We start from the raw sequence: 10,565 nt of genomic DNA, 5'->3' as shown, positions 1-10,565 counted from the left end.
CCCCTCTGTACAGTATTTTCACAATAAAAAATTTTTAAAAATCTTATAGCATTATACTGTGTAAAACACTTCAGAAACAAAGAAGACGGTCTGTTGACAGAAACAAACTGTAATGACATTCATCTGGAAGGAAAGTAAATCTTTCATTAATATGTCATATATTTCAATGCATTTTGTAGGACATGGCACAGAAAAAAGTAATGACATTTTTCAAAACTTTTAGTGTTGGGAAGTTTTTCACTCAGCTCCTGCCCAAGGTAAAGGTATACATCTTAAAATTTTTGTCTTGTAACTTTATTAATGCAAGTCAGATAGACTGCATAATTTAGCTTCCACTTGGAGGGCTAAAATGTCTCCTGGAGAGGGAATTTGAGGTTCTTTTAATCTTTATCATCCTAGACCAAACATGCATAAGCCTTATTCCTGGGAAGTCCGTTCTTCAGCTGTATCACTACCTGAACTCCATTCCTTTCTGAGGCTCCTGTTGAACCCACAAGGCAGTAAGAGTGAAAGAATTAGAAAGCAGGATATTCCAAAATTTGTGCAGCATATAAATTTGCACTGAAATTTTAGACACCAAAAATTTAAAGATACCTAAAATGTCGTGTGTACTAGATACTAAAGTCAACAAAGATACATGGGAAAGTCAAAAATACATTGAAAGGCTGGTATGTAGCTCAGTGGCAAAGTGTAATTACAACCTCCTAGATATTTGATCATCAGTAACACACACACACACACACACACACACACACACACACACACAGAACTTTGAATATGGCTTTATGTAGTGGTGGACATCTGTAATCCCAAATATGCATGATGCAAAAGTTCAGGTCAAGTTCAGGTCAACTCTGGTTTAAAGCAATGTATGATCCTATCTACTAACTAACTAAAAGCAACAACTCTTTAAAAAATGGCTTTTTGGTATGGCTTAAATAGTAGAGTCCCTGACTCACAAGCATAAGATCCTGATTTTAAACCTTAGTAACACCAGAAGAGTGAATACATAGAATGCATCAAACCTAGAAAATATACTACCGTACAGTACATAGTACAGGTATTTTCCTTCTCAATTGTGAGCTGACCAAGAGCTGTAGCCCATGAAAGCCGCTAGGATCCTGAGTGATGACCACAGTGTATTAAACTAGGCCATGAAAGGATCAAAATTCAACATATGAACCTCAGCTTCTTCTGTGTATTTACTGCTTCCCAACAATTCCATGAAATTCTTTAATATAATCTATAGATATCGCTATCATAATAGGAGATATCTGTAGCTGACATGTAAAAAGTACATAAATATTAAAGGAAAAATGGATGGGATAACAAACTTTTGAATGTTAATATTGTTAACACAATACACAGGATGGCCTCCCTGTAGCCATTTTCATTACTTCTGGGTGGTATTTTCATAAAATACTAAAGTAACAACATAACCACAGTTTAATTAGATGTATATCACTACTATGTGTTACAGAATTATGTTTTTCACAGTATCATGTGTAAGTTTAACACAATAATATATATGTCAAATGCATGCTGAATAATGTAAAAATCTTTTACCAATCATTTCCATATAACTTATTTAAGCATATTGCTTTTATTCTAGTATTTTTTCATTGTTCATCAGATCCGCTTGTAAAAATCTATGTCATCTTAATTTATACATGTACTTTACTTAAAGCAAGTAGTCTATTATTCTACAGACACCTACTATTCCATGCCTTTCTTATTAATTGCTATATTTTTATTCTTTGGCTGATGTTTTGAGTATATTAATCTCATCAACTCCCAGAACAGTATATTTTTCTGGGATGTCTTTTCTTGTCATTGTTTCTCATCCATTCATTCCCCCATGTTCCCTGTTGAAAGGACCCAAATGTTTTGCCATAGTAAGCAAGACTCCAGTGAGCATATTTGTGTGCAGAGAAAAATCCCAAAGTGATTCTCAATGACCTCTACCTGTTTACAATTTCTCTTACTCAAATATAGCAAGATATATAAACAACATGGATGTACATTCATCTTATTTGGTCACATTACTCAGCAAAATAGGAAGAGTTTACATACACAATATGCAACAGTAACTGCTCTAGAATTAAGGTCTATAGTAAATGAGTTTTGAGTTACTCAAGATGGTGTTTCAGATGAGTGACTCTAAGATGAATGCTTTTCCTACAGATCAAGTCCTCTCCTAGCTTAGAAAGATCACCCTGTCGTGAGCACTGTTGCAATGAGGAGGTGAACTTTTCCATCAGCCTAGGAAAGTCATCAGTACCAAAATGGAGTCACTTGTATCAAACCCAAACCAAGTGAACTAGGAGACCATGGAAGAATAGCTCTCTAGAATATGTAGTTTGACAACATTAATTATGAGAATTTACTAAAACCTTCAGAACTAGGAGATGGTGCTGTGGGTCAAGTGGTAGACTGCTGAGAATTTATTAAAACTTTCAGAATTGGGAGGTGGTTCTGTGGGTTAAGTGGTAGACCGCTAGCATTGAGCTGAAGAGCTTAGGGACAGCACCCAGGTCCATTGTTCAAGCCCCATGACTGATTAAAATGGTGAAAAGATACGAAGAAAAAAATAAGATCCTCAGAATTCTAGCTAATTTTTGTACCATACCTCCCAAGAAATATTTGGTATTACAAGAGAATAATCACCACTTTCCAATGAGCAAGGTTTCCTTTTGCCCCAGCCTCCTCAAATGCATCAATATCCACAGTACCACATGTATGCTGCATGAAAATGCCTTCCTATTCCTAAATAAAATATTTTAGAGTTCATCTCTATGACCCTCACTTCAGGTTGATAAACCCCATGTGCTCAGTAAAACACCCTGAGTTTTGGATAAGACCACAGGTCTATTCAACATCTAAATTATAGCTTAACTATATAATCCAACTAAGACAAACCTTAACTTCAGAGCAAAATAAAATAGAGCCATCAGACTCCATTGCTTGCAGTGATAAAAGGAAGAGCAATTTGTTTTATTGCAAAAACAATAATAAATACTGTTGTACATGCTGAGAATCTGTTTATGACATATGCCAAAGGACAAAGTATGGAATCTGTGAGTCATTGCATACATGTACAATGAATTTGACTGTCCAAATATGAGGTTTCTATATTCCAACATTTCTACCTACAATTTAACTTTTACCAGCATAACTAAGGTAACATCTATCTCACCCATATGCTATGTTTTTCATGTGACTAGTGACTTTAGGCACATTTTATTTGCTTATTTTATGTCCTTGAGTTTTCTCTTCTACTAACTTTTCATGTTCTTGGCCATTTTAACAGTAGGTTTGCCCAGTTTTTATTGTTTGTTTTATGAGAGATTTTATCAGGATCCCAATTCTCATTAGTTTTATATATTTCAAATATCTTTTGCTTGTTAGCTTTCTATTAATATGTTTAAGTTAACTTGCTAGAGCAAATCTTTAGTTGTTATGTCATAAAATTATTTCATATTTCCCTCCAAAGTTTGAAAAGTTATTTAGAAAATGGAGCTTTCCATTTGAACCCAAGTCTTTGGGACCCATTGAAACTCGGGTCTCATGTATCTCAGAACATATAAGAGAGTCTGACTGGGATAGAAAACAATCTCTGGGGGGTCTGTCATACAGATGACTTTAAGAGAAGTCTTATGACATTTAGTTCCCACCATTGGGGAGGGATTTTTATCTCTGGACCGTAGTTTGTCAAGCTATCACCATTGAAAGAAGTTTAAAAATTATATAATATATATGTATATATATATATATCTATATATTTTAGTAGCTACGGTTAACATCTCAGTGGCTAACACTGGATGCTTTAGATTCAACATGCTTTCCAGTGTATCAAAATTATCAGTAGCACTAGTCAGGCGATTGGTAGAAGTGGCCCATAATCTAGAAGAAAGGCTCACAACTTTCCAACATCAAAAAATAGTAAATGAGGAGACATAAAGACAGGCATGTATTCAAGTTTTGAAATTTGACTTGTAAGACTGAGAAGGAGACACATCAGTTAAGTAACAAACTAATGAGTTGAGAGGTATGGCTCCACTTGAAACTTGAGACTCTAGGAAGAGGTTGTGTTGTTCATCTGTTCCTGTCTGGCTTCCTGCTGAGGCAGTAGTCATAGTCTTTTCCCCCTTCCTAACTCTGCTTTGCTCCTTGACAATGGAGATTAGAAGTAAAAACAGCTAGCATCCCTATCTGGAATTATCAATAAACTCTATAGTATTTACAAAAGCTATAGAGTGACCTTCAGGACTGGAGTGCATGGGAAATAGAATTGGACCCAAGGTTAAAGGGAGGTAAACTACGGGATAAAACACAACCCAAACACAAAGAGAGGGAAGGGGGACATGAAAATCCAAGTTCCACTAACCATGCCCATACAGAAGGCTTGGCAGTAAATGCAGAATACCACATCTGAGGGCATTGATCCTCCTGTTATCTCAGGGCTCATCAGCTATATACAATGTTACCTCCAATGTTACCTTCAAATCTTAAGGCCAAAGCAAGGAGTACACTCATCACGAAGACTAAACATTCTTACCCAAAACAAACTGACCACCCCCAAACAAGGCTGTTGAAGTTAAATATGAAGCCTCTGACCCATCTCTCTCTATTGCCAAACCAGCGGCCGGAGCTTCAGAAGAGAGGTTAGTTAGCTAACAGACAAAAATAACAAAATGGCTTCTGTCTCATTTACATCTGCAAGGCAATGGGATTGAAACATTCCACCCTGTATTGCATAAATACAGAGATACTTGAAACTTGTGACCCCCCCTTAGTGTTAAACATATCTTTGTTTTCATTTGGGGATTTTAAATTAGCCATTCATACCAATGTCTTCTTTCATGGTGTCAGTTCTACAATCCTTGCGACCTCCAGATGTTTCGCCCTATGTTGACATGTTTGCCCAAACTGTGTGCGAAACATCTGTCTGCCTGACTAATTTTTTACACTTTCTCATTGTATGTTTGATGTGAAATAAACTCCACCAAACACTCAGAAGCACGTGAGAGAATCCAGCACAGCTGTGAATCATTTAAATGCCACTCGGGATCCTATGGGCCTTTCAGCTTGTCACTCTTTTTGGTGGAGTATGACCACTTGCCTAGGAAAACAGCTCAACTCAAACATTCTAGAAGGGTCCTCCAGCTCTGGCTGCCACTTTGGATAAATGAGCACTGTCTTCCATGCTGAAAGTCCACCGGAAATTTACAAGCCTAGCTTTAAATTAAAATACAACAGTAAGAAGCATCCATCATGGCAGATGTACTCTGAAAGGCCACCTCCCAATGTAGTTGAATTTAGAAGGAGATGCAAACCATATCTAAGTGAAGGGCTTACTGCTAACTAAAAGAGACTGTAAATGTTCGGATGTACTCTAGAACCTATGTCCAAAAGACTGAAAGAAAATCATTATATTGCCAGAGACAATTTTTTTTTGGGGGGGGGGGTTGAGGAGTTGTTGTTTTTTGTTTCTTTGTGCCAATGCTGGATAGAAAATGAAGAGTAATTTTGGAGAATGAGTTCACAGTGCTAAGACAACTGATGGAATTAAAATCACACAGATAATACAATGTATTGTTTCAGAATCAGACTTACGCTTTTTCATAAAATGATTAACTATAGAAATAAATATGCATTTGTATACTTCTTGTGGAATTTAGACGTGGTAAAAATCTCAAGTTCATTACTGTATTTTGTTTCAACCAGAGCATAGTTCTGCAGAAATAAATGCGTATGACAACCTCTTCAGGTTTTATCTTCCATTAATCAAAACAGAATATAATTTTCAGTAGGAAAAAACATAATGTTATGATGATTTTGTCCATTGGTATCTCTAGGACTAAACATCTTTAAAGAATTGATTCAAACAAAAAAATGTATTGAGATACAAAAAGTTCTGCATACAATACTATGCAGCCTTGGGTTCTAATATCCCTTCTATGTCTCATGTTGAGACCAAATTTCTGCTTTCTATATTTATTTTATATCATCTTATATTTTTAGATAAGAAGAATATTGAAGGAAAACTATTAAAAGGACATACAGAAGAGATCCCATAAGCAATATGGGAGGGTTGTTTTCCTTTTTGAAAATTTCAGTACTTGTAGTAGAAAACATTGCTGTAAAATAAAGTTTCAAAATGATAAAGGTATTTTGAAGTCCTGCTTTTAATATGAGTTACATTGTTGACTCAATCCAAGATATCAAGGATGCAAGTAGTCCAAGTGTTCGAAGGTATTAAGACCAATACCAAACTCAAGACAAGGAAATGCAGGCACTGTCATGACCTGAGAGCCAGAAGAGCAACTGTTGGTAAATGGCTGTGTAACTACTCCTCCATACAGGATGAATGGAGTATGCTTGGCTAGATGTGCTTGGCCAGGCCATAATCCCTATTTTATGTCTAAAACCACATTAATCATTTTCCACATCCTTTTTTTCCATTTTTTGTTTATAGGTTAAGATTCGCCTTCACAAGCCAAAAGAAAGAAAGAAAGAAAGAAGGAAGGAAGGAAGGAAAAAAGAAAGAAAGAAAGAAAGGAAGAAAGAAAGAAAGAGAAAGAGGAAAGAGAGAGAAAGAAGGAAGGAAGGGAGGGAGGGAGGGAGGGAGGAAGGAAGGAAGGGGAGATAGAGAGAGAAAAAAGAGAAAGAAAAAGAAAGATGAAAGAAAGAAGAAAGAGAAAGAAGAAAGGAAGGAGAGAGACAGACAGAGAGAAAGTAAAGAAAGAAAGAAAGAAAGAAAAAGAAAAAAAAGAAAAGAAAGATTTAATTAGGATGTGCTGGAAGTGTTTGATAAATATCCTTGGATCCAATAAAATTCATTTCATGATACCTATTCCTATTTCCAGATACTTTTCTTCCTGATAGATTTTAGAGCTTGATTCACATGATTATCAGTCAGAAGTTCCCACATTAAATCATGTTCTGGACCACTAGTGATCCAGCGGTTGGAGAAGTTTGTGAATAGAGTATCTTAAAACATACAATACACAAGATGTCCTGTATTGGTTTTAAATAATTTTTTCCACATATTCATAGAATAAAATACATTCTGAAATCCAAGTGTACACTTAAATTTATTTCAAAACACCATGTTTTAAAGTTATATTATCTTCAGTGTTATCAAGCTTTTTTTGTTTATTTAAAACAATACTGCAGTTTATCAAAAAAAACATAAGAAATTTCAACTCTTATCCTTTGAGTTATAAAAATCAATGATTTGGCTAAGTTATAAACAAGCTTTTCATGTAATTATTTGTATAACTCTAGTAATGCTAGAAGAAGCAGCTATAAGATCAAAATACTTTAAAAAACACTAAAAACATAAAAATACTTAGCCTCATTATTTATCGGTAGGACATGTTCATTTATGCCTACATTTCAGTATTTATATGATTGTTTTATTTTAAAAGTCACATCCAAAGGATAAACAAAACGACCTATGAATTGTCATTATTTGTTTATTTCTTAGTTTGTGAAAATGTCCTTAACTTGTCAATATAGCAAGCAAATTTCAGCTCTGATTGCTATGCAAAAGAACAGAACATAATCTGCTTTGCAATTAACTTTATAATTCAATTGCATACGGGAAACATGCTAACTGAAAAATTACTAACTGAAATACAGGCATTAAATACTGAAAAATTAACAGTTTGTTATATTTTATTTAACAATCTAGGAAGTTCGCAGCCATCAGCAGTGCCAGTGCAATTTCAGGTGCAATTGGGAATTCAGGAATCTCGGTGGGGCTGTCAGTGTAGGTAAAATACATGCATACTTTTTTGATAGCACATGTGAAGGGATCTCTCTAAAATTGACCTCATTGGTTTCATTCTCAGCAAAGTGACCCGGGCCACTCAATATGGCTTTTATTGTTCCTGATGTTAGTACATGCTCTCTTTTTACAATAACTTTGTGACCATCAGAAGATATTAACTTGACATACATGGCATCAGGGCCTTCACAGCCACCATAGGTTTTCTCCTCTCCATCCATTATGTTCTTATACAATTTTACTTTGGTTCCACAGGAACTTCAGTAGTTTCTTGCGAATCCCGCCGCTAATGCAGCCACCGCAGCAATCTTCCCCGGTGTACCGCCACGGCCCCTTCTACCGGGCCCAAATTCTTGAAGTCATGGGGCCTGAACTCTGGGCCTAGATGCTGTCCTTCAGCTCTTCAGCTCAAGGCTAGCACTCTACCACTTGTTCCACAGCACCACTTATGGCTTTTTCTGTGTATGTGGTGCTGAGGAATCAAACCCAGGGCCTCAGGCATGCAAGGCAAGCACTCTACCACTGAGCCACCTTCCCAGCCCCTCAAGCATTTTAATACTTTTTAAAATCCCCACAAATGGGTTTTATCTACTGATAATTACATCAGTGCTTTAAGAGAATTTCTTTTGGGCTGGGAAGGTGGCTCAGTGGTAGAGTGCTTGCCTTGTATACATGAGGCCTTGGGTTCAATTCCTCAGCACCACATAAGCAGAAAAAAAACTGGAAGTGGCACTGTAGCTCAAGTGGTAGAGTGCTCACCTTGAGTTGAAGAACTGAGGGACAGCACTCAGGCCCAGAGTTCAAGCCCACGACCAGCCAGAAAACAAAAACAAAAAAAGATAATTTCTTTTTAGTTGTTTTGGGAACCTTCTTAAATGAAGAAAAGAATTATATATACAGATATTCCTTAATTCATGAAACTATAGAATAAGTAGATGCTTGATTTCCCCAAGTATCAAAAGCAAATCACTTTTAAATACAGTTCATGTGTTTTAGGGTCAGTTGAAAAAGAGTTCTGTCAAAAAGAAAAGTAAAACATATTTAACTTGGAGGAAGAAAAACTACCTTTTATTTTTAAATAAGAGTTTTCTGTTTCTGGTAGTTGGCTGTTTCCATGCAGATCTGTTTGATTACAAATCCAAAGAAAATGTTCTGAGAACAGTGAGTTGTTTGCTTTTGGTTCAGAACTTGATGTAAGCCTCATTCCGTTAGTGAAAGCTTACTTTCACAAAGATTTCATGTTAGCAAATAACACCAGGAAATGATTGCAGTGAGAAAATTATACAAAGTCGTATTCATGGCTAGGTTTGGCTTAAATCAGTAAAATAATAAAAACTCAAATGCTTGTTCCTGTGTGATAGGTGTGCAGTAGATTTTAATAATGCTAAAGAATTCTTGCACTTAAAGCGACATATTTTAACTATCATAAATCGTCTGGGTTTTTTTTTTAGATTTTTTTGCTTTTAAAATGTATCATTTTGGGAGTATTTATTCCAACAAATCTAATTCAAATTGGCCTTTGTTGTTCCATAATATTTTACTGCTGTGTTGCTCTCATTTTTGAACTGTAAACATTATGAGCTCAGAATCCTCTTCTTATTTATCTTTGCATTCAAGATAAGATGGAAATTTTTAGATGCTTATTAAATGATTAACTTCATTAGCAGTCTTTGTATGGAAGTCATAGAACCATAGAGATGAAAATCAACAGAGCCTGAAACCTTGAATTACAAATAACATAAAAGTCAACAAAACTCACTTAGGAAAATAAGGAATTTATTGATTCCGTATGATTAAAAACATCCACAGACATATCTAACTACAATCTTAGCCAGCCATTTGAACTTTCAGTTTATTTTTTTTACCTTAAAGTTTATTCCCTTACCACAGTTAAGAGATTTTATATATTTTCACCTTTCCCTGCCTCTCTTGCTAGCTCCTTGCTCCTTTACTATTCATCCATCTCATTCCAAACTTTCAATACGTTGGAAGATTCAAGGTGACTTCCCAAAGCACCAATAACACAGCATGATATGACTCACTAGTTCAAAAAGAGGTAGAGGCCCCTTATAAATACATTAGAAACAATAGCAAGAGAGAAAAAAAAAACTTTTTTGTTGTTGTTGTTGCTTTGTATGCCTCTCCCCCCACAGTATAACCCTTGTTTTCACTCTATTTGATGTTGGTATAATTTGGGGAGCAGAAGGGGAAAAACAAATTGTTTAAATAGGGATACAGGTTGGCCCATTGCAACAATGAGTTGTACAAGACGCTATGTTGATAAATGAACTTTACAATTTAAACAGGGAGCGGGCCTAGGGGAAGAATGTAGTTGTGGAGATGGGAGGGAAGGGATGGTAGGGGAAAAACAAAGGAGGAGGTTACAATGCTTGATAAGAAATGTACTCATTACCTTGCTCATGTGATTGTAACCACACTGTACAGTATTTTCACAATAAAAATGTTATTAAAAATAAAAAATGAGGTAGAAGCAAACAAAATATTAAAGTGAAGCCTGAACCTAATACAGAAAATTTCCTTAAAACCTGTAATCTTTGAGGGATAGCAGATAGATACTCAAATTTGATCTTAAGCCAACAGAAACATGGAACTAGACCACTGACTAGTGACTAATTCACACACTTATATAAGGAAAAGCAAACCAATTAATTCAGAATAACTTTTCTGAAACTGTGACCAAATCCACACCAAATTGCTCAAAAACTGCTCCTGACTGATTTAATAGAACAAGTTTAACCTCTCTGGAAAT

At 35.6% G+C, this 10,565-nt stretch overlaps 1 pseudogene across 1 annotated transcript; it reads right to left on the bottom strand.

Annotated features, from left to right (window-relative positions):
* Window positions 1-7,175: 7,175 nt before the first annotated feature.
* Window positions 7,176-8,101, bottom strand: LOC105990553 (annotated as a pseudogene). The gene has a single exon (XR_001175318.1). The product of XR_001175318.1 is annotated as a transcription elongation factor B polypeptide 1 pseudogene (transcript).
* Between the last annotated feature and the right edge of the window lie 2,464 nt (window positions 8,102-10,565).

Source organism: Dipodomys ordii, unplaced genomic scaffold (genome assembly GCF_000151885.1).
Source record: "Dipodomys ordii isolate 6190 unplaced genomic scaffold, Dord_2.0 Scaffold65, whole genome shotgun sequence".
Lineage (NCBI taxonomy): Eukaryota > Metazoa > Chordata > Mammalia > Rodentia > Heteromyidae > Dipodomys > Dipodomys ordii.
Note: the sequence above shows the minus strand (reverse complement) of the source record. Positions and strands in the feature narration are given on the sequence as shown.